The sequence below is a fragment of the Clytia hemisphaerica genome, unplaced genomic scaffold, assembly GCF_902728285.1.
Source record: "Clytia hemisphaerica strain Z4C2 unplaced genomic scaffold, Clytia hemisphaerica genome assembly, whole genome shotgun sequence".
Lineage (NCBI taxonomy): Eukaryota > Metazoa > Cnidaria > Hydrozoa > Leptothecata > Clytiidae > Clytia > Clytia hemisphaerica.
In genome coordinates, this window is record NW_027103907.1 from 508,612 (window position 1) to 530,589 (window position 21,978).

General features: G+C 42.0%; 54 non-coding genes across 54 annotated transcripts; all 54 read left to right on the forward strand.

Moving 5' to 3' along the window:
* The first annotated feature begins 248 nt into the window (after positions 1-248).
* Positions 249-322, forward strand: Trnan-guu (transfer RNA asparagine (anticodon GUU)). Its single transcript has one exon. It is a non-coding gene; the product is annotated as a tRNA-Asn (tRNA).
* Positions 323-419: 97 nt separating this feature from the next.
* Positions 420-493, forward strand: Trnan-guu (transfer RNA asparagine (anticodon GUU)). Its single transcript has one exon. It is a non-coding gene; the product is annotated as a tRNA-Asn (tRNA).
* A 97-nt stretch (positions 494-590) lies between these two features.
* On the forward strand, positions 591-664 carry Trnan-guu (transfer RNA asparagine (anticodon GUU)). The gene has a single exon. It is a non-coding gene; the product is annotated as a tRNA-Asn (tRNA).
* Positions 665-761: 97 nt separating this feature from the next.
* Trnan-guu (transfer RNA asparagine (anticodon GUU)) lies at positions 762-835 on the forward strand. Its single transcript has one exon. It is a non-coding gene; the product is annotated as a tRNA-Asn (tRNA).
* A 97-nt stretch (positions 836-932) lies between these two features.
* On the forward strand, positions 933-1,006 carry Trnan-guu (transfer RNA asparagine (anticodon GUU)). Its single transcript has one exon. It is a non-coding gene; the product is annotated as a tRNA-Asn (tRNA).
* Positions 1,007-1,103: 97 nt separating this feature from the next.
* Trnan-guu (transfer RNA asparagine (anticodon GUU)) lies at positions 1,104-1,177 on the forward strand. The gene has a single exon. It is a non-coding gene; the product is annotated as a tRNA-Asn (tRNA).
* Positions 1,178-1,274: 97 nt separating this feature from the next.
* Trnan-guu (transfer RNA asparagine (anticodon GUU)) lies at positions 1,275-1,348 on the forward strand. Its single transcript has one exon. It is a non-coding gene; the product is annotated as a tRNA-Asn (tRNA).
* Positions 1,349-1,445: 97 nt separating this feature from the next.
* Positions 1,446-1,519, forward strand: Trnan-guu (transfer RNA asparagine (anticodon GUU)). The gene has a single exon. It is a non-coding gene; the product is annotated as a tRNA-Asn (tRNA).
* Positions 1,520-1,616: 97 nt separating this feature from the next.
* Trnan-guu (transfer RNA asparagine (anticodon GUU)) lies at positions 1,617-1,690 on the forward strand. The gene has a single exon. It is a non-coding gene; the product is annotated as a tRNA-Asn (tRNA).
* Positions 1,691-1,787: 97 nt separating this feature from the next.
* On the forward strand, positions 1,788-1,861 carry Trnan-guu (transfer RNA asparagine (anticodon GUU)). Its single transcript has one exon. It is a non-coding gene; the product is annotated as a tRNA-Asn (tRNA).
* Positions 1,862-2,128: 267 nt separating this feature from the next.
* Trnan-guu (transfer RNA asparagine (anticodon GUU)) lies at positions 2,129-2,202 on the forward strand. The gene has a single exon. It is a non-coding gene; the product is annotated as a tRNA-Asn (tRNA).
* A 97-nt stretch (positions 2,203-2,299) lies between these two features.
* On the forward strand, positions 2,300-2,373 carry Trnan-guu (transfer RNA asparagine (anticodon GUU)). The gene has a single exon. It is a non-coding gene; the product is annotated as a tRNA-Asn (tRNA).
* A 97-nt stretch (positions 2,374-2,470) lies between these two features.
* On the forward strand, positions 2,471-2,544 carry Trnan-guu (transfer RNA asparagine (anticodon GUU)). Its single transcript has one exon. It is a non-coding gene; the product is annotated as a tRNA-Asn (tRNA).
* Positions 2,545-2,641: 97 nt separating this feature from the next.
* On the forward strand, positions 2,642-2,715 carry Trnan-guu (transfer RNA asparagine (anticodon GUU)). Its single transcript has one exon. It is a non-coding gene; the product is annotated as a tRNA-Asn (tRNA).
* Positions 2,716-2,812: 97 nt separating this feature from the next.
* Trnan-guu (transfer RNA asparagine (anticodon GUU)) lies at positions 2,813-2,886 on the forward strand. The gene has a single exon. It is a non-coding gene; the product is annotated as a tRNA-Asn (tRNA).
* Positions 2,887-2,983: 97 nt separating this feature from the next.
* On the forward strand, positions 2,984-3,057 carry Trnan-guu (transfer RNA asparagine (anticodon GUU)). The gene has a single exon. It is a non-coding gene; the product is annotated as a tRNA-Asn (tRNA).
* Positions 3,058-3,154: 97 nt separating this feature from the next.
* On the forward strand, positions 3,155-3,228 carry Trnan-guu (transfer RNA asparagine (anticodon GUU)). Its single transcript has one exon. It is a non-coding gene; the product is annotated as a tRNA-Asn (tRNA).
* Positions 3,229-3,325: 97 nt separating this feature from the next.
* Trnan-guu (transfer RNA asparagine (anticodon GUU)) lies at positions 3,326-3,399 on the forward strand. The gene has a single exon. It is a non-coding gene; the product is annotated as a tRNA-Asn (tRNA).
* Positions 3,400-3,496: 97 nt separating this feature from the next.
* Trnan-guu (transfer RNA asparagine (anticodon GUU)) lies at positions 3,497-3,570 on the forward strand. The gene has a single exon. It is a non-coding gene; the product is annotated as a tRNA-Asn (tRNA).
* Positions 3,571-3,667: 97 nt separating this feature from the next.
* On the forward strand, positions 3,668-3,741 carry Trnan-guu (transfer RNA asparagine (anticodon GUU)). The gene has a single exon. It is a non-coding gene; the product is annotated as a tRNA-Asn (tRNA).
* Positions 3,742-3,838: 97 nt separating this feature from the next.
* Trnan-guu (transfer RNA asparagine (anticodon GUU)) lies at positions 3,839-3,912 on the forward strand. The gene has a single exon. It is a non-coding gene; the product is annotated as a tRNA-Asn (tRNA).
* A 97-nt stretch (positions 3,913-4,009) lies between these two features.
* Trnan-guu (transfer RNA asparagine (anticodon GUU)) lies at positions 4,010-4,083 on the forward strand. Its single transcript has one exon. It is a non-coding gene; the product is annotated as a tRNA-Asn (tRNA).
* Positions 4,084-4,180: 97 nt separating this feature from the next.
* Trnan-guu (transfer RNA asparagine (anticodon GUU)) lies at positions 4,181-4,254 on the forward strand. Its single transcript has one exon. It is a non-coding gene; the product is annotated as a tRNA-Asn (tRNA).
* A 97-nt stretch (positions 4,255-4,351) lies between these two features.
* Positions 4,352-4,425, forward strand: Trnan-guu (transfer RNA asparagine (anticodon GUU)). Its single transcript has one exon. It is a non-coding gene; the product is annotated as a tRNA-Asn (tRNA).
* A 97-nt stretch (positions 4,426-4,522) lies between these two features.
* On the forward strand, positions 4,523-4,596 carry Trnan-guu (transfer RNA asparagine (anticodon GUU)). Its single transcript has one exon. It is a non-coding gene; the product is annotated as a tRNA-Asn (tRNA).
* A 97-nt stretch (positions 4,597-4,693) lies between these two features.
* On the forward strand, positions 4,694-4,767 carry Trnan-guu (transfer RNA asparagine (anticodon GUU)). Its single transcript has one exon. It is a non-coding gene; the product is annotated as a tRNA-Asn (tRNA).
* Positions 4,768-4,864: 97 nt separating this feature from the next.
* Trnan-guu (transfer RNA asparagine (anticodon GUU)) lies at positions 4,865-4,938 on the forward strand. Its single transcript has one exon. It is a non-coding gene; the product is annotated as a tRNA-Asn (tRNA).
* Positions 4,939-5,035: 97 nt separating this feature from the next.
* Positions 5,036-5,109, forward strand: Trnan-guu (transfer RNA asparagine (anticodon GUU)). Its single transcript has one exon. It is a non-coding gene; the product is annotated as a tRNA-Asn (tRNA).
* A 97-nt stretch (positions 5,110-5,206) lies between these two features.
* Positions 5,207-5,280, forward strand: Trnan-guu (transfer RNA asparagine (anticodon GUU)). The gene has a single exon. It is a non-coding gene; the product is annotated as a tRNA-Asn (tRNA).
* Positions 5,281-5,377: 97 nt separating this feature from the next.
* On the forward strand, positions 5,378-5,451 carry Trnan-guu (transfer RNA asparagine (anticodon GUU)). The gene has a single exon. It is a non-coding gene; the product is annotated as a tRNA-Asn (tRNA).
* A 97-nt stretch (positions 5,452-5,548) lies between these two features.
* Positions 5,549-5,622, forward strand: Trnan-guu (transfer RNA asparagine (anticodon GUU)). The gene has a single exon. It is a non-coding gene; the product is annotated as a tRNA-Asn (tRNA).
* Positions 5,623-5,719: 97 nt separating this feature from the next.
* Trnan-guu (transfer RNA asparagine (anticodon GUU)) lies at positions 5,720-5,793 on the forward strand. The gene has a single exon. It is a non-coding gene; the product is annotated as a tRNA-Asn (tRNA).
* A 97-nt stretch (positions 5,794-5,890) lies between these two features.
* Positions 5,891-5,964, forward strand: Trnan-guu (transfer RNA asparagine (anticodon GUU)). The gene has a single exon. It is a non-coding gene; the product is annotated as a tRNA-Asn (tRNA).
* Positions 5,965-6,061: 97 nt separating this feature from the next.
* Positions 6,062-6,135, forward strand: Trnan-guu (transfer RNA asparagine (anticodon GUU)). Its single transcript has one exon. It is a non-coding gene; the product is annotated as a tRNA-Asn (tRNA).
* Positions 6,136-6,232: 97 nt separating this feature from the next.
* Positions 6,233-6,306, forward strand: Trnan-guu (transfer RNA asparagine (anticodon GUU)). The gene has a single exon. It is a non-coding gene; the product is annotated as a tRNA-Asn (tRNA).
* A 97-nt stretch (positions 6,307-6,403) lies between these two features.
* Positions 6,404-6,477, forward strand: Trnan-guu (transfer RNA asparagine (anticodon GUU)). Its single transcript has one exon. It is a non-coding gene; the product is annotated as a tRNA-Asn (tRNA).
* Positions 6,478-6,574: 97 nt separating this feature from the next.
* Positions 6,575-6,648, forward strand: Trnan-guu (transfer RNA asparagine (anticodon GUU)). The gene has a single exon. It is a non-coding gene; the product is annotated as a tRNA-Asn (tRNA).
* Positions 6,649-6,745: 97 nt separating this feature from the next.
* Positions 6,746-6,819, forward strand: Trnan-guu (transfer RNA asparagine (anticodon GUU)). Its single transcript has one exon. It is a non-coding gene; the product is annotated as a tRNA-Asn (tRNA).
* Positions 6,820-6,916: 97 nt separating this feature from the next.
* On the forward strand, positions 6,917-6,990 carry Trnan-guu (transfer RNA asparagine (anticodon GUU)). Its single transcript has one exon. It is a non-coding gene; the product is annotated as a tRNA-Asn (tRNA).
* A 97-nt stretch (positions 6,991-7,087) lies between these two features.
* Trnan-guu (transfer RNA asparagine (anticodon GUU)) lies at positions 7,088-7,161 on the forward strand. The gene has a single exon. It is a non-coding gene; the product is annotated as a tRNA-Asn (tRNA).
* A 97-nt stretch (positions 7,162-7,258) lies between these two features.
* Positions 7,259-7,332, forward strand: Trnan-guu (transfer RNA asparagine (anticodon GUU)). Its single transcript has one exon. It is a non-coding gene; the product is annotated as a tRNA-Asn (tRNA).
* A 97-nt stretch (positions 7,333-7,429) lies between these two features.
* On the forward strand, positions 7,430-7,503 carry Trnan-guu (transfer RNA asparagine (anticodon GUU)). The gene has a single exon. It is a non-coding gene; the product is annotated as a tRNA-Asn (tRNA).
* A 97-nt stretch (positions 7,504-7,600) lies between these two features.
* On the forward strand, positions 7,601-7,674 carry Trnan-guu (transfer RNA asparagine (anticodon GUU)). The gene has a single exon. It is a non-coding gene; the product is annotated as a tRNA-Asn (tRNA).
* A 97-nt stretch (positions 7,675-7,771) lies between these two features.
* Positions 7,772-7,845, forward strand: Trnan-guu (transfer RNA asparagine (anticodon GUU)). Its single transcript has one exon. It is a non-coding gene; the product is annotated as a tRNA-Asn (tRNA).
* Positions 7,846-7,942: 97 nt separating this feature from the next.
* Trnan-guu (transfer RNA asparagine (anticodon GUU)) lies at positions 7,943-8,016 on the forward strand. The gene has a single exon. It is a non-coding gene; the product is annotated as a tRNA-Asn (tRNA).
* A 97-nt stretch (positions 8,017-8,113) lies between these two features.
* Positions 8,114-8,187, forward strand: Trnan-guu (transfer RNA asparagine (anticodon GUU)). The gene has a single exon. It is a non-coding gene; the product is annotated as a tRNA-Asn (tRNA).
* A 97-nt stretch (positions 8,188-8,284) lies between these two features.
* On the forward strand, positions 8,285-8,358 carry Trnan-guu (transfer RNA asparagine (anticodon GUU)). Its single transcript has one exon. It is a non-coding gene; the product is annotated as a tRNA-Asn (tRNA).
* Positions 8,359-8,455: 97 nt separating this feature from the next.
* Positions 8,456-8,529, forward strand: Trnan-guu (transfer RNA asparagine (anticodon GUU)). The gene has a single exon. It is a non-coding gene; the product is annotated as a tRNA-Asn (tRNA).
* A 97-nt stretch (positions 8,530-8,626) lies between these two features.
* Trnan-guu (transfer RNA asparagine (anticodon GUU)) lies at positions 8,627-8,700 on the forward strand. Its single transcript has one exon. It is a non-coding gene; the product is annotated as a tRNA-Asn (tRNA).
* Positions 8,701-8,797: 97 nt separating this feature from the next.
* On the forward strand, positions 8,798-8,871 carry Trnan-guu (transfer RNA asparagine (anticodon GUU)). Its single transcript has one exon. It is a non-coding gene; the product is annotated as a tRNA-Asn (tRNA).
* Positions 8,872-8,968: 97 nt separating this feature from the next.
* Positions 8,969-9,042, forward strand: Trnan-guu (transfer RNA asparagine (anticodon GUU)). The gene has a single exon. It is a non-coding gene; the product is annotated as a tRNA-Asn (tRNA).
* A 97-nt stretch (positions 9,043-9,139) lies between these two features.
* Trnan-guu (transfer RNA asparagine (anticodon GUU)) lies at positions 9,140-9,213 on the forward strand. Its single transcript has one exon. It is a non-coding gene; the product is annotated as a tRNA-Asn (tRNA).
* A 97-nt stretch (positions 9,214-9,310) lies between these two features.
* On the forward strand, positions 9,311-9,384 carry Trnan-guu (transfer RNA asparagine (anticodon GUU)). Its single transcript has one exon. It is a non-coding gene; the product is annotated as a tRNA-Asn (tRNA).
* A 97-nt stretch (positions 9,385-9,481) lies between these two features.
* On the forward strand, positions 9,482-9,555 carry Trnan-guu (transfer RNA asparagine (anticodon GUU)). The gene has a single exon. It is a non-coding gene; the product is annotated as a tRNA-Asn (tRNA).
* Positions 9,556-21,978: the final 12,423 nt, after the last annotated feature.

A 21,978-nucleotide genomic window follows, 5' to 3' on the forward strand; every position in this document is an offset into this window, starting at 1 on the left:
AGCTCCTCTTTGACGGTAGAGTTGACGTATGTAACTTCACAGTTAATGGCCTTTCAAAGCAGTGGTCTCTAATGCATGTCTCCGTGGCGCAATTGGTTAGCGCGTTCGGCTGTTAACCGAAAGGTTGGTGGTTCAAGCCCACCCGGGGACGCGTTGCAATGGGGGACGGATAGCTCCTCTTTGACGGTAGAGTTGACGTATGTAACTTCACAGTTAATGGCCTTTCAAAGCAGTGGTCTCTAATGCATGTCTCCGTGGCGCAATTGGTTAGCGCGTTCGGCTGTTAACCGAAAGGTTGGTGGTTCAAGCCCACCCGGGGACGCGTTGCAATGGGGGACGGATAGCTCCTCTTTGACGGTAGAGTTGACGTATGTAACTTCACAGTTAATGGCCTTTCAAAGCAGTGGTCTCTAATGCATGTCTCCGTGGCGCAATTGGTTAGCGCGTTCGGCTGTTAACCGAAAGGTTGGTGGTTCAAGCCCACCCGGGGACGCGTTGCAATGGGGGACGGATAGCTCCTCTTTGACGGTAGAGTTGACGTATGTAACTTCACAGTTAATGGCCTTTCAAAGCAGTGGTCTCTAATGCATGTCTCCGTGGCGCAATTGGTTAGCGCGTTCGGCTGTTAACCGAAAGGTTGGTGGTTCAAGCCCACCCGGGGACGCGTTGCAATGGGGGACGGATGGCTCCTCTTTGACGGTAGAGTTGACGTATGTAACTTCACAGTTAATGGCCTTTCAAAGCAGTGGTCTCTAATGCATGTCTCCGTGGCGCAATTGGTTAGCGCGTTCGGCTGTTAACCGAAAGGTTGGTGGTTCAAGCCCACCCGGGGACGCGTTGCAATGGGGGACGGATAGCTCCTCTTTGACGGTAGAGTTGACGTATGTAACTTCACAGTTAATGGCCTTTCAAAGCAGTGGTCTCTAATGCATGTCTCCGTGGCGCAATTGGTTAGCGCGTTCGGCTGTTAACCGAAAGGTTGGTGGTTCAAGCCCACCCGGGGACGCGTTGCAATGGGGGACGGATGGCTCCTCTTTGACGGTAGAGTTGACGTATGTAACTTCACAGTTAATGGCCTTTCAAAGCAGTGGTCTCTAATGCATGTCTCCGTGGCGCAATTGGTTAGCGCGTTCGGCTGTTAACCGAAAGGTTGGTGGTTCAAGCCCACCCGGGGACGCGTTGCAATGGGGGACGGATAGCTCCTCTTTGACGGTAGAGTTGACGTATGTAACTTCACAGTTAATGGCCTTTCAAAGCAGTGGTCTCTAATGCATGTCTCCGTGGCGCAATTGGTTAGCGCGTTCGGCTGTTAACCGAAAGGTTGGTGGTTCAAGCCCACCCGGGGACGCGTTGCAATGGGGGACGGATGGCTCCTCTTTGACGGTAGAGTTGACGTATGTAACTTCACAGTTAATGGCCTTTCAAAGCAGTGGTCTCTAATGCATGTCTCCGTGGCGCAATTGGTTAGCGCGTTCGGCTGTTAACCGAAAGGTTGGTGGTTCAAGCCCACCCGGGGACGCGTTGCAATGGGGGACGGATGGCTCCTCTTTGACGGTAGAGTTGACGTATGTAACTTCACAGTTAATGGCCTTTCAAAGCAGTGGTCTCTAATGCATGTCTCCGTGGCGCAATTGGTTAGCGCGTTCGGCTGTTAACCGAAAGGTTGGTGGTTCAAGCCCACCCGGGGACGCGTTGCAATGGGGGACGGATGGCTCCTCTTTGACGGTAGAGTTGACGTATGTAACTTCACAGTTAATGGCCTTTCAAAGCAGTGGTCTCTAATGCATGTCTCCGTGGCGCAATTGGTTAGCGCGTTCGGCTGTTAACCGAAAGGTTGGTGGTTCAAGCCCACCCGGGGACGCGTTGCAATGGGGGACGGATGGCTCCTCTTTGACGGTAGAGTTGACGTATGTAACTTCACAGTTAATGGCCTTTCAAAGCAGTGGTCTCTAATGCATGTCTCCGTGGCGCAATTGGTTAGCGCGTTCGGCTGTTAACCGAAAGGTTGGTGGTTCAAGCCCACCCGGGACGCGTTGCAATGGGGGACGGATGGCTCCTCTTTGACGGTAGAGTTGACGTATGTAACTTCACAGTTAATGGCCTTTCAAAGCAGTGGTCTCTAATGCATGTCTCCGTGGCGCAATTGGTTAGCGCGTTCGGCTGTTAACCGAAAGGTTGGTGGTTCAAGCCCACCCGGGGACGCGTTGCAATGGGGGACGGATGGCTCCTCTTTGACGGTAGAGTTGACGTATGTAACTTCACAGTTAATGGCCTTTCAAAGCAGTGGTCTCTAATGCATGTCTCCGTGGCGCAATTGGTTAGCGCGTTCGGCTGTTAACCGAAAGGTTGGTGGTTCAAGCCCACCCGGGGACGCGTTGCAATGGGGGACGGATGGCTCCTCTTTGACGGTAGAGTTGACGTATGTAACTTCACAGTTAATGGCCTTTCAAAGCAGTGGTCTCTAATGCATGTCTCCGTGGCGCAATTGGTTAGCGCGTTCGGCTGTTAACCGAAAGGTTGGTGGTTCAAGCCCACCCGGGGACGCGTTGCAATGGGGGACGGATGGCTCCTCTTTGACGGTAGAGTTGACGTATGTAACTTCACAGTTAATGGCCTTTCAAAGCAGTGGTCTCTAATGCATGTCTCCGTGGCGCAATTGGTTAGCGCGTTCGGCTGTTAACCGAAAGGTTGGTGGTTCAAGCCCACCCGGGGACGCGTTGCAATGGGGGACGGATGGCTCCTCTTTGACGGTAGAGTTGACGTATGTAACTTCACAGTTAATGGCCTTTCAAAGCAGTGGTCTCTAATGCATGTCTCCGTGGCGCAATTGGTTAGCGCGTTCGGCTGTTAACCGAAAGGTTGGTGGTTCAAGCCCACCCGGGGACGCGTTGCAATGGGGGACGGATGGCTCCTCTTTGACGGTAGAGTTGACGTATGTAACTTCACAGTTAATGGCCTTTCAAAGCAGTGGTCTCTAATGCATGTCTCCGTGGCGCAATTGGTTAGCGCGTTCGGCTGTTAACCGAAAGGTTGGTGGTTCAAGCCCACCCGGGGACGCGTTGCAATGGGGGACGGATGGCTCCTCTTTGACGGTAGAGTTGACGTATGTAACTTCACAGTTAATGGCCTTTCAAAGCAGTGGTCTCTAATGCATGTCTCCGTGGCGCAATTGGTTAGCGCGTTCGGCTGTTAACCGAAAGGTTGGTGGTTCAAGCCCACCCGGGGACGCGTTGCAATGGGGGACGGATAGCTCCTCTTTGACGGTAGAGTTGACGTATGTAACTTCACAGTTAATGGCCTTTCAAAGCAGTGGTCTCTAATGCATGTCTCCGTGGCGCAATTGGTTAGCGCGTTCGGCTGTTAACCGAAAGGTTGGTGGTTCAAGCCCACCCGGGGACGCGTTGCAATGGGGGACGGATAGCTCCTCTTTGACGGTAGAGTTGACGTATGTAACTTCACAGTTAATGGCCTTTCAAAGCAGTGGTCTCTAATGCATGTCTCCGTGGCGCAATTGGTTAGCGCGTTCGGCTGTTAACCGAAAGGTTGGTGGTTCAAGCCCACCCGGGGACGCGTTGCAATGGGGGACGGATGGCTCCTCTTTGACGGTAGAGTTGACGTATGTAACTTCACAGTTAATGGCCTTTCAAAGCAGTGGTCTCTAATGCATGTCTCCGTGGCGCAATTGGTTAGCGCGTTCGGCTGTTAACCGAAAGGTTGGTGGTTCAAGCCCACCCGGGGACGCGTTGCAATGGGGGACGGATAGCTCCTCTTTGACGGTAGAGTTGACGTATGTAACTTCACAGTTAATGGCCTTTCAAAGCAGTGGTCTCTAATGCATGTCTCCGTGGCGCAATTGGTTAGCGCGTTCGGCTGTTAACCGAAAGGTTGGTGGTTCAAGCCCACCCGGGGACGCGTTGCAATGGGGGACGGATAGCTCCTCTTTGACGGTAGAGTTGACGTATGTAACTTCACAGTTAATGGCCTTTCAAAGCAGTGGTCTCTAATGCATGTCTCCGTGGCGCAATTGGTTAGCGCGTTCGGCTGTTAACCGAAAGGTTGGTGGTTCAAGCCCACCCGGGGACGCGTTGCAATGGGGGACGGATGGCTCCTCTTTGACGGTAGAGTTGACGTATGTAACTTCACAGTTAATGGCCTTTCAAAGCAGTGGTCTCTAATGCATGTCTCCGTGGCGCAATTGGTTAGCGCGTTCGGCTGTTAACCGAAAGGTTGGTGGTTCAAGCCCACCCGGGGACGCGTTGCAATGGGGGACGGATAGCTCCTCTTTGACGGTAGAGTTGACGTATGTAACTTCACAGTTAATGGCCTTTCAAAGCAGTGGTCTCTAATGCATGTCTCCGTGGCGCAATTGGTTAGCGCGTTCGGCTGTTAACCGAAAGGTTGGTGGTTCAAGCCCACCCGGGGACGCGTTGCAATGGGGGACGGATAGCTCCTCTTTGACGGTAGAGTTGACGTATGTAACTTCACAGTTAATGGCCTTTCAAAGCAGTGGTCTCTAATGCATGTCTCCGTGGCGCAATTGGTTAGCGCGTTCGGCTGTTAACCGAAAGGTTGGTGGTTCAAGCCCACCCGGGGACGCGTTGCAATGGGGGACGGATAGCTCCTCTTTGACGGTAGAGTTGACGTATGTAACTTCACAGTTAGTGGCCTTTCAAAGCAGTGGTCTCTAATGCATGTCTCCGTGGCGCAATTGGTTAGCGCGTTCGGCTGTTAACCGAAAGGTTGGTGGTTCAAGCCCACCCGGGGACGCGTTGCAATGGGGGACGGATAGCTCCTCTTTGACGGTAGAGTTGACGTATGTAACTTCACAGTTAGTGGCCTTTCAAAGCAGTGGTCTCTAATGCATGTCTCCGTGGCGCAATTGGTTAGCGCGTTCGGCTGTTAACCGAAAGGTTGGTGGTTCAAGCCCACCCGGGGACGCGTTGCAATGGGGGACGGATAGCTCCTCTTTGACGGTAGAGTTGACGTATGTAACTTCACAGTTAGTGGCCTTTCAAAGCAGTGGTCTCTAATGCATGTCTCCGTGGCGCAATTGGTTAGCGCGTTCGGCTGTTAACCGAAAGGTTGGTGGTTCAAGCCCACCCGGGGACGCGTGGCAATGGGGGACGGATAGCTCCTCTTTGACGGTAGAGTTGACGTATGTAACTTCACAGTTAGTGGCCTTTCAAAGCAGTGGTCTCTAATGCATGTCTCCGTGGCGCAATTGGTTAGCGCGTTCGGCTGTTAACCGAAAGGTTGGTGGTTCAAGCCCACCCGGGGACGCGTTGCAATGGGGGACGGATAGCTCCTCTTTGACGGTAGAGTTGACGTATGTAACTTCACAGTTAGTGGCCTTTCAAAGCAGTGGTCTCTAATGCATGTCTCCGTGGCGCAATTGGTTAGCGCGTTCGGCTGTTAACCGAAAGGTTGGTGGTTCAAGCCCACCCGGGGACGCGTGGCAATGGGGGACGGATAGCTCCTCTTTGACGGTAGAGTTGACGTATGTAACTTCACAGTTAGTGGCCTTTCAAAGCAGTGGTCTCTAATGCATGTCTCCGTGGCGCAATTGGTTAGCGCGTTCGGCTGTTAACCGAAAGGTTGGTGGTTCAAGCCCACCCGGGGACGCGTGGCAATGGGGGACGGATAGCTCCTCTTTGACGGTAGAGTTGACGTATGTAACTTCACAGTTAGTGGCCTTTCAAAGCAGTGGTCTCTAATGCATGTCTCCGTGGCGCAATTGGTTAGCGCGTTCGGCTGTTAACCGAAAGGTTGGTGGTTCAAGCCCACCCGGGGACGCGTGGCAATGGGGGACGGATAGCTCCTCTTTGACGGTAGAGTTGACGTATGTAACTTCACAGTTAGTGGCCTTTCAAAGCAGTGGTCTCTAATGCATGTCTCCGTGGCGCAATTGGTTAGCGCGTTCGGCTGTTAACCGAAAGGTTGGTGGTTCAAGCCCACCCGGGGACGCGTGGCAATGGGGGACGGATAGCTCCTCTTTGACGGTAGAGTTGACGTATGTAACTTCACAGTTAGTGGCCTTTCAAAGCAGTGGTCTCTAATGCATGTCTCCGTGGCGCAATTGGTTAGCGCGTTCGGCTGTTAACCGAAAGGTTGGTGGTTCAAGCCCACCCGGGGACGCGTGGCAATGGGGGACGGATAGCTCCTCTTTGACGGTAGAGTTGACGTATGTAACTTCACAGTTAGTGGCCTTTCAAAGCAGTGGTCTCTAATGCATGTCTCCGTGGCGCAATTGGTTAGCGCGTTCGGCTGTTAACCGAAAGGTTGGTGGTTCAAGCCCACCCGGGGACGCGTGGCAATGGGGGACGGATAGCTCCTCTTTGACGGTAGAGTTGACGTATGTAACTTCACAGTTAGTGGCCTTTCAAAGCAGTGGTCTCTAATGCATGTCTCCGTGGCGCAATTGGTTAGCGCGTTCGGCTGTTAACCGAAAGGTTGGTGGTTCAAGCCCACCCGGGGACGCGTGGCAATGGGGGACGGATAGCTCCTCTTTGACGGTAGAGTTGACGTATGTAACTTCACAGTTAGTGGCCTTTCAAAGCAGTGGTCTCTAATGCATGTCTCCGTGGCGCAATTGGTTAGCGCGTTCGGCTGTTAACCGAAAGGTTGGTGGTTCAAGCCCACCCGGGGACGCGTGGCAATGGGGGACGGATAGCTCCTCTTTGACGGTAGAGTTGACGTATGTAACTTCACAGTTAGTGGCCTTTCAAAGCAGTGGTCTCTAATGCATGTCTCCGTGGCGCAATTGGTTAGCGCGTTCGGCTGTTAACCGAAAGGTTGGTGGTTCAAGCCCACCCGGGGACGCGTGGCAATGGGGGACGGATAGCTCCTCTTTGACGGTAGAGTTGACGTATGTAACTTCACAGTTAGTGGCCTTTCAAAGCAGTGGTCTCTAATGCATGTCTCCGTGGCGCAATTGGTTAGCGCGTTCGGCTGTTAACCGAAAGGTTGGTGGTTCAAGCCCACCCGGGGACGCGTGGCAATGGGGGACGGATAGCTCCTCTTTGACGGTAGAGTTGACGTATGTAACTTCACAGTTAGTGGCCTTTCAAAGCAGTGGTCTCTAATGCATGTCTCCGTGGCGCAATTGGTTAGCGCGTTCGGCTGTTAACCGAAAGGTTGGTGGTTCAAGCCCACCCGGGGACGCGTGGCAATGGGGGACGGATAGCTCCTCTTTGACGGTAGAGTTGACGTATGTAACTTCACAGTTAGTGGCCTTTCAAAGCAGTGGTCTCTAATGCATGTCTCCGTGGCGCAATTGGTTAGCGCGTTCGGCTGTTAACCGAAAGGTTGGTGGTTCAAGCCCACCCGGGGACGCGTGGCAATGGGGGACGGATAGCTCCTCTTTGACGGTAGAGTTGACGTATGTAACTTCACAGTTAGTGGCCTTTCAAAGCAGTGGTCTCTAATGCATGTCTCCGTGGCGCAATTGGTTAGCGCGTTCGGCTGTTAACCGAAAGGTTGGTGGTTCAAGCCCACCCGGGGACGCGTGGCAATGGGGGACGGATAGCTCCTCTTTGACGGTAGAGTTGACGTATGTAACTTCACAGTTAGTGGCCTTTCAAAGCAGTGGTCTCTAATGCATGTCTCCGTGGCGCAATTGGTTAGCGCGTTCGGCTGTTAACCGAAAGGTTGGTGGTTCAAGCCCACCCGGGGACGCGTGGCAATGGGGGACGGATAGCTCCTCTTTGACGGTAGAGTTGACGTATGTAACTTCACAGTTAGTGGCCTTTCAAAGCAGTGGTCTCTAATGCATGTCTCCGTGGCGCAATTGGTTAGCGCGTTCGGCTGTTAACCGAAAGGTTGGTGGTTCAAGCCCACCCGGGGACGCGTTGCAATGGGGGACGGATAGCTCCTCTTTGACGGTAGAGTTGACGTATGTAACTTCACAGTTAGTGGCCTTTCAAAGCAGTGGTCTCTAATGCATGTCTCCGTGGCGCAATTGGTTAGCGCGTTCGGCTGTTAACCGAAAGGTTGGTGGTTCAAGCCCACCCGGGGACGCGTGGCAATGGGGGACGGATAGCTCCTCTTTGACGGTAGAGTTGACGTATGTAACTTCACAGTTAGTGGCCTTTCAAAGCAGTGGTCTCTAATGCATGTCTCCGTGGCGCAATTGGTTAGCGCGTTCGGCTGTTAACCGAAAGGTTGGTGGTTCAAGCCCACCCGGGGACGCGTGGCAATGGGGGACGGATAGCTCCTCTTTGACGGTAGAGTTGACGTATGTAACTTCACAGTTAGTGGCCTTTCAAAGCAGTGGTCTCTAATGCATGTCTCCGTGGCGCAATTGGTTAGCGCGTTCGGCTGTTAACCGAAAGGTTGGTGGTTCAAGCCCACCCGGGGACGCGTGGCAATGGGGGACGGATAGCTCCTCTTTGACGGTAGAGTTGACGTATGTAACTTCACAGTTAGTGGCCTTTCAAAGCAGTGGTCTCTAATGCATGTCTCCGTGGCGCAATTGGTTAGCGCGTTCGGCTGTTAACCGAAAGGTTGGTGGTTCAAGCCCACCCGGGGACGCGTGGCAATGGGGGACGGATAGCTCCTCTTTGACGGTAGAGTTGACGTATGTAACTTCACAGTTAGTGGCCTTTCAAAGCAGTGGTCTCTAATGCATGTCTCCGTGGCGCAATTGGTTAGCGCGTTCGGCTGTTAACCGAAAGGTTGGTGGTTCAAGCCCACCCGGGGACGCGTGGCAATGGGGGACGGATAGCTCCTCTTTGACGGTAGAGTTGACGTATGTAACTTCACAGTTAGTGGCCTTTCAAAGCAGTGGTCTCTAATGCATGTCTCCGTGGCGCAATTGGTTAGCGCGTTCGGCTGTTAACCGAAAGGTTGGTGGTTCAAGCCCACCCGGGGACGCGTGGCAATGGGGGACGGATAGCTCCTCTTTGACGGTAGAGTTGACGTATGTAACTTCACAGTTAGTGGCCTTTCAAAGCAGTGGTCTCTAATGCATGTCTCCGTGGCGCAATTGGTTAGCGCGTTCGGCTGTTAACCGAAAGGTTGGTGGTTCAAGCCCACCCGGGGACGCGTGGCAATGGGGGACGGATAGCTCCTCTTTGACGGTAGAGTTGACGTATGTAACTTCACAGTTAGTGGCCTTTCAAAGCAGTGGTCTCTAATGCATGTCTCCGTGGCGCAATTGGTTAGCGCGTTCGGCTGTTAACCGAAAGGTTGGTGGTTCAAGCCCACCCGGGGACGCGTGGCAATGGGGGACGGATAGCTCCTCTTTGACGGTAGAGTTGACGTATGTAACTTCACAGTTAGTGGCCTTTCAAAGCAGTGGTCTCTAATGCATGTCTCCGTGGCGCAATTGGTTAGCGCGTTCGGCTGTTAACCGAAAGGTTGGTGGTTCAAGCCCACCCGGGGACACGTGGCAATGGGGGACGGATAGCTCCTCTTTGACAGTAGAGTTGACGTATGTAACTTCACAGTTAGTGGCCTTTCAAAGCAGTGGTCTCTAATGCATGTCTCCGTGGCGCAATTGGTTAGCGCGTTCGGCTGTTAACCGAAAGGTTGGTGGTTCAAGCCCACCCGGGGACGCGTTGGATAGATTCATTTGCTTTTACAAAAGCAACACTCAGCTTTACAAAACCTCATGCACCTTTTCCTATGAATTGAATAAATAATGACTCTCGATGAAATCGGCTAGTATCCTTTTTTAGATAAGTCAAGTCCCAGTCAAAGTCAAAGTCACTCTAATCAATAACGGCGAGCACTAACGGCGAGCCTTGGTAGAATTTTGTATATATTTACACACTGAAATTTTCCTTGTGGTTTCATAGGGGATTTTCCCTTTCTACCCTAAGGTCGACTGTTAAACGGCTCACACTGAACGAAAAGCTTTTATTCAACATCATGACTTCAAATCTTCCACCTTTGTTTTGAAAGCAGGAGTCCCCCAAGGCTCCTGTCTCTCTCCTATTCTTTTTTCCATCTTTGTGTCTGATGTACCAAAACCTCCTAATAGTAAAATTAAAGTATCTCAGTTTGCTGACGATCTAGGGTCATGGGAAAGATACAAAAGAGTTTATGATTCACACCTTGATGAATATGTGGAAATACTGTTTGAATGGTTCGAAAAATGGGGTCTGGTAGAGAATTTTGATAAAACAAAACACATTAATTTTGGTCAAAGCAAGATCTCCATCTGGGTTAGGAACACCAGACTAAAAAAGGCAAATGAAATAAAATTTCTAGGTCTTTCCATTGACAAAAAGTTAAATCTTATTCCTCATATCACAGATAAAAGCAATAAATCCTACCATATCCTTAACTTTCTATCTACTCTTAAAAATCAATATTCTATGGATAAGAAAAAACTTCTTATGTTTTACAAAAGTCTCTTAAGATCACGACTCGAATACTCTCACATATGTCTTCTTTCCATTTCAAACTTTCAACTAAACAGACTAGAGGTAATTCAAAACCATGCTTTAAGAATCATCCTGAATAAACCAAGATGGACTAGAATAACTGACATGTATGCAGAAGCAAAAATTTGTTCCATAACAGATAGACTGAGAAATCTCTCAAAGAGTTGGTTTACTAAAGCTTTAGCTACTCCTCACCATCCTATAAACCATACTCAATACATAAATAGAAATAATCCTGACAAACCTACTTTATATGAACTTCTGCTAACCTTCTGAAACACAAATCTTCTTTTTTATTCTCTTTTTTTATCTTCTTTTATCTTCTTTTATCTTCTCTTTTATCTTTCTCCCTTTAACATAGAATAGTTATCTACTTAGTCCATATTGACTTACAATAAGTTTCTATCTAAATAAATAATTGCAATTTTTTAATAAAACTGACTTTCCTTTTAAAGTCATAATTGAACACATAAATAGTTATTTATTTTGTCCTTACATTAAACTTAGTCGATACTGACTTACATTAAGTTTTTATCTAAATAAAAAACTGTCTTTTAAATAAAATTGACTTTCTTTTCTTTGTCACCATAGACACTTAGTACATAATGACTTATATTAAGTCTTTATCTAATTAAAAAATTGACCTTTTTAATAATTATGTTCTTTCCTAATTCGAAATAGACTTACATTAAGTCATATATAATTAAGAAATAGCTCATATCATCATATTTTATTGACTTATATTAAGTTTGTCCTTTTTAATAAAACTGATTCTCTTTATTTTAACCTATAATTTTCTTTCTTATAATAAATAATCATCTTTTTTATAACCTTTATAAATCCAGGTTAAATGACTGACACCTCTCTCTTCTACACGTTCTAGTGTTATACCTTGTTCTTCTAAATAAATAAATAAATTATGTAACCTCTTCCCATCTTCGTCTTTAATAAGCAATCAGCTCTCTTTTCTGTTCAGTAAGCTGGATACAGAACTGAACTATACTCAAAACTTCATCTAAATCCCCAATGGGCAAAGACTCTCACAATGAGAGTGACGCCCCCCAAACAACCTCAACAACTGGAACTGTTAAACGGCTCACACAAACTTCTCAAGAATTTCTACCTTAAGGCTGACTGTCAAACGGCTCACACAAAGTTCTCGAGAATTTAATAGTTTAATGTTTTATTCTTATGACCTTCTGACGGCTACTCTTTATTAATTTCGCCGGTTTTTTTCAAAAAGAACAAGATTCGCAAATATGCGACAAAATATTTCCCAACAACAGCTTTTAAAATTGTAATTGAAATTATTTTCTAACGATGAAACAAAAATTCTTGTCCTTACTTCTTCTTATTCCTTAACTCTTTCAATCACTGTAAATAAAGTTATCAAATAAATATACTATAGAAAAGAGAGTATTTTACAAATACACCCTGATAAGAATTTGTTTTCTTCGCACACGCACGCGGTGATAGGCGCGAGCGTTGCACGTATAGAGGTTGTTTACATCAAATTTCTCGAGCGATACTTTGTTAAATTAGTTTCCTTGTGGTAACATACACGGAACCGTCCGCGATAGATGATCTAGACATGTTCACGGACTTATATCCGGATGACGGACTTTTGGCTATCATCCATGTTTCTTGCCTTTATAAATATTGTGTATCATGATACTAGCTGGTCTCTCTGCCAGTTTTTTAGAGAAGTTCTAAGAAATTTTACTTCCCATCGACCGGGTCGTAGGTAAAATATCTTAAATTAATGAATGTGAAAATTTTGCTTCGTTTATCTTTTAGACCACCTCTCCATATCAAATATCTGCAATTAATTCAAGATTGAAGAATTCGCAGCGCTTTTTTGGTTGCAGTGGCCCCAAGGTGTACTGGAGATCATTTTATCTACATCATTCATATACAGGGTGTCCCTAATAAAAGTATCGAGTTTGAACATGCGATTGAGTAGAAAGTTTTAAGTGTGTATTCACAAAATTGTATTTTGAGCTCTCCCTCTTTTTTCTTTGTCATTACGTAACAATAAAAACATACTCTGCCTGTTTACAAATGCAACGAAATTACGATCATGAGAAAAACGCAACAATTAAAACATGTTTGTAAAGAATCAATCGAAGTAACGAAAGTGCCAAATGATTTTCAAATTTTGAAATTTAAAATGAAGTAAAAATTTTCAAATTTCAAAATTTGAAAAATGAAAAATGGAAAATTTTTAGTATTGCTTAAAATTGGACAAAGCTCGTTGTAATAAAAGTGTCAATTAAAGGTTTAAATTTTGAAAATTATATTTGTCACACTTTTTTCATTTATCTTCAATTTAAGAAGCAATCTAATAGAATTATCTTTGAAAAAAAATATTCGTGAAATTGAAGGGACAAAATATCCACCTGTTTTTTGCCTATTGTCTCAGATATTAGGCTATATTAGTCGAAAGTAAACATCGTTCTAAACCCCCATAACGTGGTTTCTTTGCCTTATATGGTAAAGTTGATTACCTAAACGTTCGTAAGGTCAAATTATGATGTTACAGTGTGTGCAAATCACACTTCTGTATACTAGGAACAAAAAGTCTATTGACGGGTCACGTGACGTTAATCAACCAATCAATTCTCTCAAAGATAGAATCACTCGAATTGCAGGGCTTTAGGTGATTATTGCACTTTTAGTGTACCTCCTGTTGACGTCAACACAGATTGCTAACCTTCTAATGGGCTATTCTAAAAAAAATTATACAGGGGTATTGACGAACTTTTTTCACTAGCCCCCCTGGAAATATTGAATAGCAAATTATCCCCTGGAAATTGGGATACAAACCCTCTGGAAAACTAAATTTTGTGAAAAAGGGCTGGAAAACAACTGATGTCAGTTTATGAGGGGAGAACCCCCTATAAACCTTGAATAACCCCCTTGGAAAAGCTGAAAAAGGAACAAAAACCCCTTGGAAAATCAAGGCTTAGGCCCCCCTTGAAAATTTCGTCAATACCCCTGTACAGTTTAAAAATGGAATAGCCCAATTTATTCATACTTAAAATTTAAAAACCTCTTTTGGCACTTTTATTACGTCGATTGGGGTATAAACAATTTTTTTAATTTCAAAATTTGAAAATCAAAATTTTTTTGTATTTTTCATTTTTCAAATTTTGAAATTTGAAAATTTTTACTTCTTTTCAAATTTCAAAATTTGAAATTCATTTGGCACTTTCGTTACTTCGATTAGAATCGTATGTAAAACTATGAAAATAATAAAAATGGAATGTATGGAACAATAAAAAAGTAAAACGAGGGAATTTGAATTTTTATTAATCTTGATTTTTAAAGACGTACATTTATGCAACAGGGGAATAGTAAAAGGGCTATTGATTAATTTATACGTTGTAACTACCTTTTGTAATGAGCCTATGTGATGGAGAACGTTCTTATATTTTAGCGATAACACACACAAACCTTTTTACTCAATCGCATGTTCAAACTCGATACTTTTATTAGGGACACCCTGTATACTACTATAGCATGTTATCGTATTGAAATCTTGCCACGTGGGGCATACCCCCTAGATACCCAACAGTAGCCCAAATTCTTTAAGCACAAATTAACTTTTGGATTGGATACATTTTTCAGCATCTATTTTAACTTTAATAATATGGTATTTATTTTAATGATTTAACTCAAATTTTCTCAATTGGCGCTTTATTAAATTTTTGTGAATTTACTTTAGGTGCGGCGCGATATTAAAAGTTCAATTCAGTTTTCATATAAAAATTTCTTTTTTGTCTAAATAATAAATGAAAAAGGAAGCAGCACAGAGAAGGGTTAATAAATTTGGATGTAAATACGGATTATAAACATTGAGTATTAATATCAAAAGAAAGAAAAATGATATCAAAGTAACTATTTTTTCTTCGATAGCCAGTTAACTGTCTTGGCAAATATATTTTTGATGCCTTTTAAAAAAATTTATGCCCCAATGAAATTGTAATATTTTCACACTTGATTTTGAACTTTGAAATCCATCGTCCGTTCATAAAGACTGGAATGGAGATTTCCGTTAATTCTTCTCAATTCATGATGTAATCTTTTACACGGAAGCACACGAAATAATACGGACTAGTGGCAAAAGTCTTTTGTTATTTTGCCACTAGTTCTGGGTTATCTCGGGTGCTTCCGTGGAAAAGATTACGTCATGAATATCATGAATAGCGAGGTTAAATATTTTGATGAAAATCGCCACGACGGATGGAAAATGCTAGTGATGACGTCATAACTCGAGAATTCCGAACCTCAGTTTTGACAAATCATGTTGCGTATTTTCACAAGTGTATTTCGTTCGTCGCAGGGACCCTCTATTTTCATTACTGGGGGAAGATAGTGCCATAGCCTGCAGATATTTAAATTGACTTTTATTCTAAAAGCCATTCCAGTCTAAATCGACATTCAGAGCTTAATTATACTACATAAGTAAATTGCTGAGTTTTAGTAGGAGTTGGTACTTAGGAAGTAGAGAATTGGCCTAAATCAAGCTGTGTTTGAGAAGTAACGTTGAAATCTTTTAGTGCTTTTTGCATCTAATTTTTGCGGTCGAAATAAAAATATTAGTAAAACAAAATTATAAAAAGGGGGAATTTAGTTCCCTAAGGTATTGTATTGTATATTGGTGTCCCAGGTGACTTATGGCATGTGTCAAAATTTTCATGTTTTTGAGACATGCCATAACTTACCTCGGCTTTTTTTTTAAGACAAGCCTACATAATGTTTGCAATGAAGAGTTTCTTTGAGCTATTTACAGTATAAAATATAAAGTACTATGAAAATATATTTAAATCCACATAAATTCATAGAAAATCAAATACAAAAGAGCAGGAAAAACTGAAGAGTTTCTTTTTTAAGTTATTATACAGTTTAAAATATGAAGTAGTATCCATGAAAATATATTAAAATCTATATACGCTTAGAATATGAAAATACAAATTAAGAACAGCAGAAGCAAAGTATATGATTGAGAAAGGCAAGTCAAGGAAGCTAAATACTGGTCTATTCTCAAAGCTGGCAAGTTAGATTGGCCAAAACAGTGCCACAGGATAGCTGAAATATAGGACAGAACAAAATAGAAAAAACAACAAATTGACACACATTCACATTCCGTTCATAGCCCATACTTTTATGAGAACAATTATAATTTGATTTCAAAGTTTAGAAGATGGAATGAAGATGAAACCTTCAAATATCAAAAGAGAACAAAAAACAACAATGTTTTTTTTCTGCAGCTTTCTCAAATGCACGTTTTTCAATGATGAGAGACACACAAGCTCACTGAAGGTATTTGTGTCCATCTGCAAAACAGCATTGAAATAATTACAGTTTTTAGCGGCAAAATATAAAAATATTAACATATGGACAAACATTCTCATCATAGCCCATACTCTTATAAGAATAATAATTATAAATTGATTATTTTCAAAGTTCAGAAGACTGAGTGAAGATAAAACTTAATAACCACACCTTCAAACATCAAAAGAGAACAAAAAATAACAATGTAACAGTAGAATGGAATGGTATTTAATTTACCTCCAAGTCATAAAAAGATCAAGATTAAAATTCAATTCTTTTTTCCAGCAAAATTCAAAAGACAGCTACTGTAAATGAAAACAAATATCAAAATAAATTTTCTTTTACTATAATAAAAGTCATCAATGACAGTTCTATAAATTTATACGTCTCACAGCAAGGGAGTAAGTTTACTTAAACCCAATACAATAATTTTGTGCATCATAAAGCATGATAGAGTTACAGTCCTGCAGTAGGGCAATACTGATGTCATCAACATCACGGGGCACGGCAGAGCCAAATCTTTTAAGGTGGTAGTCTACCCAAAAATAAAAAATCATCGAAAAAATTGTCGAATTCTGGTTTTTGGGTGTTTTGAGATCCTTAGGTCTTTCTGAACATCTCCTGAAAATTTCAGAGCTATATCTTTATCATTCAGGCCGCAGTGAGCATTTTTATCCTGTTGGGTGCTTGAAAAATCGCCCTAGCAACAGAAAAAATCCCGTTGCTAAGGACTTATTTCTTCAATCTCGGCCGAAACATAGCAATGTGATACGCCAAAAGAAAGCTCTTTTTACGCCCTTTTCGAGCGTCAAAATATTATTTTCCGTGGCATTACGTAATCCTTAAAATTAAAGATGGTAGCTGCAGTAGTGTAACACATCAAAACCAGCTGAAAAGCAAGCTGTAAGCATGATTCTGCAGATTTCTTGGCAAGTTTTAGATCAAAACTTAATCTCTTTGATTGAAATGATTTATTTAAATGAAGAATGGACTCTACAGAATCTATAAAGTTGCTCTACATTGGTTGTGTTGCTGGATTTCTGCGAAAAACATTTAAGTTGTCGGCATTTTGTTTTGAGCATAGACAGTGTGCTTTTGGTGGCTCACATATTGTTTTGTAGTGGATTTAAATGTAACTGAGATATTTCCAAGCACAACATGATGTAACAGAGATAGAAATGTGCATTATAATGAACTGGACCTAACTTCTGGAGACACACATTCTCATCTGACACCAGCCATTCATAACCGCCTAGGCGGTAACCGAAGCGAAGGCGCCGTCTTCGATCAAGCCAGCTCATTGTCAATTCAAGTCTATGTGAATAAAAATATGCACTAGAAAAGTTTCCATGTCTATAGAGAGTCATGCTGGAATTTCAATGAACATTTTGTCACACTTATGTGGCTGTTTTCACACCAAATTTGATGTTATCGCAAGATTACCGCAAAGTTTGCTATATTTACGTAACTTTAGCGCAACATGTTTTTGTTGATTTTTGGATAATTTATCAATTTTTGTGAAATGTTTTACTTTAACTTATGAAACCTGACTGGTTTGATGAGTATCCAGTGAAGAAATTTTTTGAAAAGAGCTTTCCAGCTTAAAATTATAGCCATTTTTGTCTTTTTCTTTGATTTTCTCAAAAACGCGTTTCCGGGGGTTCGCAAACACCTTGTCAGAAATATCTTAGGATTGAGAGTAGCTACAGACTTGAAATTTTCAGGGAAGTTTCCTTAAATGATTGTGCATTGAATGAATGGATTAAAAAGTTTTAAAATTGGTTTCCTGATTTTTAATCTCAAAAAAGCGTTTTTTTCAGTTTCTTACCCCCTGGAAAAAAATTTTAATTATTTTTTTCACTCATTCCAGACCTTTTCTAAATATTAGTCATTTAAAAAAAAAACTAACTTCATAGGTCAAGCCGACTATTCAGAAAACCTGACACAAGCAAAATAAAGTATTTTACCCCCTGGCTGATTTTACCCCAGTCTTTGGTTATTTTTAGATTTTTTTTTTATTTTTAGAAATGTTAATAGTTGATATACATTTCCTGAAAATTTCATTACGAAATGTAAAGAAGTTCTTGAGTGATTGCAAAAAATGTGATTTTTGTGACTACCACCTTAAAGTATATTCCTCCACCTGGCTTCCTCCAAACCTAACTTTGACCGATTTGTGATCATCCTCAAATACACCTATTTCCTATTAGCAGATTCATGCAAAAGTCACGAAAAAACGTCGAGTAAACAAACTTTTGATTGGCGGAGGCATGCAAAGATTACCTCATACTCTGGACATTTTGAAAAATATGCTTGTATATGCAATATTTCAGCCAATCAGAGACTTTCTCGACGTTTTTCGTGACTTTTTTACATGAATCCGCTAATAGGAAATACGTGTATTCTAATAGAGTACTAATTCTCTTTTTCATGCGTACGGTTGAGAGATTAGTTTACATGATGAGCAAGAAAATAAGTTTGGATTTGGTGATGTAGAATCTTTGAATTTATTACATGAAGTACAGTAATACCTGCGTTGCAAATTGATCACTCTGATGGGTGGAAACTTGACAGCTGATGTTTTCTGATTAGTTGGTAATGGGGATGGGGCTACAGCGCAGTGTCATCATTGTAAATTTTGGTTGAAGAATTAGTGGTTAGAGACAACTTGCCATACCCAGACTTCACTTTAGCGTTGATAACACGATAGGTTCCACTACTCTCCACTTGATTTACTAAATCACCCCAAAGAGCCAATGGCATTGAACCAGTTAAGTCATTAGCCCAACAATCTTTTTTGTTGACAGGCTCACTCTTGTAAGGAAGCTGCACACTTACAACTGGACGGTTATCAATATTAATGAATGCCTCAATTGATACAATGTCACAGATAAGGGTGATGTCGCTAATATTGATTATGGGTGCATCTGGCTGACCTTTTGGTTCAGGAACTGGCAGATACGGAAATTCTACAGCCGTCTTTGTTTCTTTTGAAGGGCTTCCAAATTTGATGACATCATTGTATTTCTTCAACTTACTTCGAAAGCATCCACCGAAGGAGGACTTCAAAATATCTGTTCTGAAGGCACGTTCCAGCTGGATATGGCGGTCTGTTCTTACCGAACTAAAGAAAAAAGTCTGCTGGAAAAAAGAGGTCTGTTCTACTGAAGATTGGGACCAGCTGGAAAAATATGGTCTGTTCTACTGAAGATTGGGACCAGCTGGAAAAATATGATCTGTTCTACTGAAGATTGGGACCAGCTGGAAAAATATGATCTGTTCTTATGAAAAAATAGTCTGATATCTTATATTTATAAATAACGTGTCTAAGAATTTCCTATCTGTTCTGAGGGAATTTAAAAAAAGTCCTGAATGTGGTTGCCTGGAGTGGCAGCTGAAAATTCTCCATCTGTTCTACAAAACATCTGGAAATTGTGGATCTGTTCGAACTGTTAGCTGGAAATTAAGTTTCTGTTCTTAAAAGTCCTTCAATGTCAAGCTGGAATTTAGCGATCTGTTCTTATAAGATTTTGTCAGCCCTGGTAGATAAGAACAGTTAACTCGCGTAAAATCAATCGCCTGGTAATTTCGTATCTGTTCTGAAAGTTTTTTTACCTCCTAGCTGGAAAAATATAACTGTTCTGAAGTAAAAATTTCTCGCCTGGAAAACGAGGAACTGTTCTTAATTTCGTGGAAATCCTTCCAGCTGGCAAATCAGAACAGATATTTGCAAATTTTAGGTCGGTGGCTGCTTCTGTTACTTGGGCTTAGATAAACATTATCTAATTGAAGAGGGGTTTTTTCTTCTGCAGCTTCCTCAAATGCACGTTTTTTCGATGGCGATAGACACACAAGCTCACTGAAGGTATTTGTCGGGAAACTGGACTCTGGACGACACTTTCAACCAACTCTTTCAATCTAGAGCAACACAGAGCATAAAGGAATCCGAGCATAAAAACCAAGCGTGAACGCAAAGCTTACTGGGTAATTAGTTTGACAATGTGTCTCTCACTTCAAGAATACTAGGGAGATAAACTTCCACAGTTTTCCATATCCTTAATATTGTTTTTATCTCAATAGTAATAAAATAGCATACGCCAAAGCTTTGGAAAGACTAGCTACTGACACTTATTCATTCTATTATCACACGCTTTCAGATCGCGCGACCGCTTTCAAAAGTTTACATCGAACCTCCCTAAAAAGCCGATTTTAAAAACATTTCCCCCATAAAGCGGGAAATATTAAAAATTACAAATATAAATCTTACAATTTTAAAACAATTTAATTATCTTTTTTTTTTATTTGCTCATCTTCATTGTAGTGTAAATTTCTTTTTATGAATGGTCTGTTTGACATGCGCCAATGAAAAATTGAAAACAGAGAGTGGTTATTACGAGTTCAAAATAGACTGAGTTTGTGCTATTAATTCGATTTGCATAGACATAATATGGATAATATACCTTACGTTTATTACTTCCTACAGAGTAAACAAAGCATGGCATAAAATGCGAGGAAGAGTTACATCTCTAATAAGGGGACAAGCTGGACTTTTTACAAGATCTCGTTTGATTTGGTTTGTCGTTAACCTGTAATAAAACAATTTTGTTACTTTTTCTAAAGATTCTCTATTACTTCAAATAACCAATTAGTGAAGTCTCTTGCAAAAAAACTCCAGCCCATCCCCTAATAAGAAGGTACTTCATAAGAATCAAATCAATTATACTCTTGATAGATGGGGATACACCCTTCGGTAAATAGTTCTGACAAAGTGAACAAGGTACGGTGCACAATATGAACACATTCATTTTTATTATAAGCATATACTTTATAAGAATCAAATCAATAACTCTTAAGGTTTTGATTTTAAATAAAAATGATATCGTTTGCTTAAGGCTTGGGGACACGAGAAGTTTTTTTCACGTTGGGGCAATGCAAAATGCTCCATCCCACCAACCTGAAACGATTTCCCGTGTCTCCACCCCATTTTTCTTCCTATCAGCAATAAAAGTGAGATCTCACTTTTGTCCCTGACAATGGAGCAAAATTGATTCGAATCAATTTTGCTCCATTGTCCAAGTAACACAATGAACGTGTCTTTTGGGTATTTCCGCGGGTATTTCCCTCACTTTTTGTCTCATGAAACAAAAAAACAAGCCATGGGACACACTTTTCTTCTTGTGTTGGAAGGCCAGAAGCCTTAATACTGATAGTTAGAATTTTCAGAGCAAACTCGAGTTCTACTAAAAAGTCTTATTTCATCGGGCGAGCCTTAGAATTTCTTTTGATACATTTTATAAACGGAATCAAAAGGTTTTAACAATCAATTACCGACAAATTCAGCTTCTGTTTAGGTTTATACCCTACCAGTGTCGTCCAAAACGACCCTGCAAGTAGATTTTCTTCATGTTTCGCTCACGTTAAATATGCCGTCCAGTTCTCGATAATTTTGACATTTTGATGTCAAGATAAAGGTATGGGGCCACTTGAAACATTTTTCACGTCCATTTCAAATCCTCTTGGCTGAATTGTCTGAATGATGCAATGCTGTTTTATAAGAAATAACATGACGGTTGTTTTTTTAAGTAATTTATCACTAAAAACGTGTCACGCTGGAAAAAATAACAATTCGAGTTACAATTTTTAGCGTGTTATCATAGAGATATGAATTAAAGTCTGTCCAGATATAATTGGCAGTGGAAACAAGAATGCCTGTAACTTTTGATAGTGAAATATAATTATGAAAATTTTTTTTGCTTGTTTTAGAGAATCAAAAGCACTATATTTAAATGTATTTTTGTTTGAAAAATTCGCGATTTTTAGCGGTTTAATTTGCGATTGTAAAAATTGAGCTTTTTTTCTACTTATGCTATAACGTTCATTTTTACACCAGTGGTAGTTCAACCTTAGGTTAAGAAGTTTGTTAAATTTCAAGGCAAACAAAAGAGTCCTCCGGAAGATATGGGACCCGAAATACCCCTTGGTAGCACTTTTCTGTGAAATATCAAATCTCCAACTTATTACTAAAAACGGGGGTTATGTTTTCTTTTTTGAACAGTGCAATTAAAAGTTGGAAAATGTTAAGTGTTGGTGCATTGGTATTATTGGTATCATTGGTTATTTCGAAACGAAGTGAAATCATATGCAATATAATTGTTTTTATTGAAAGGATAAGCATGAACTTATATTGCCTTTGTTATTTTTAAGTCATTAAAGAACTTTGCTAATTCCCAAAACACTAAACACAGTTTGGCTA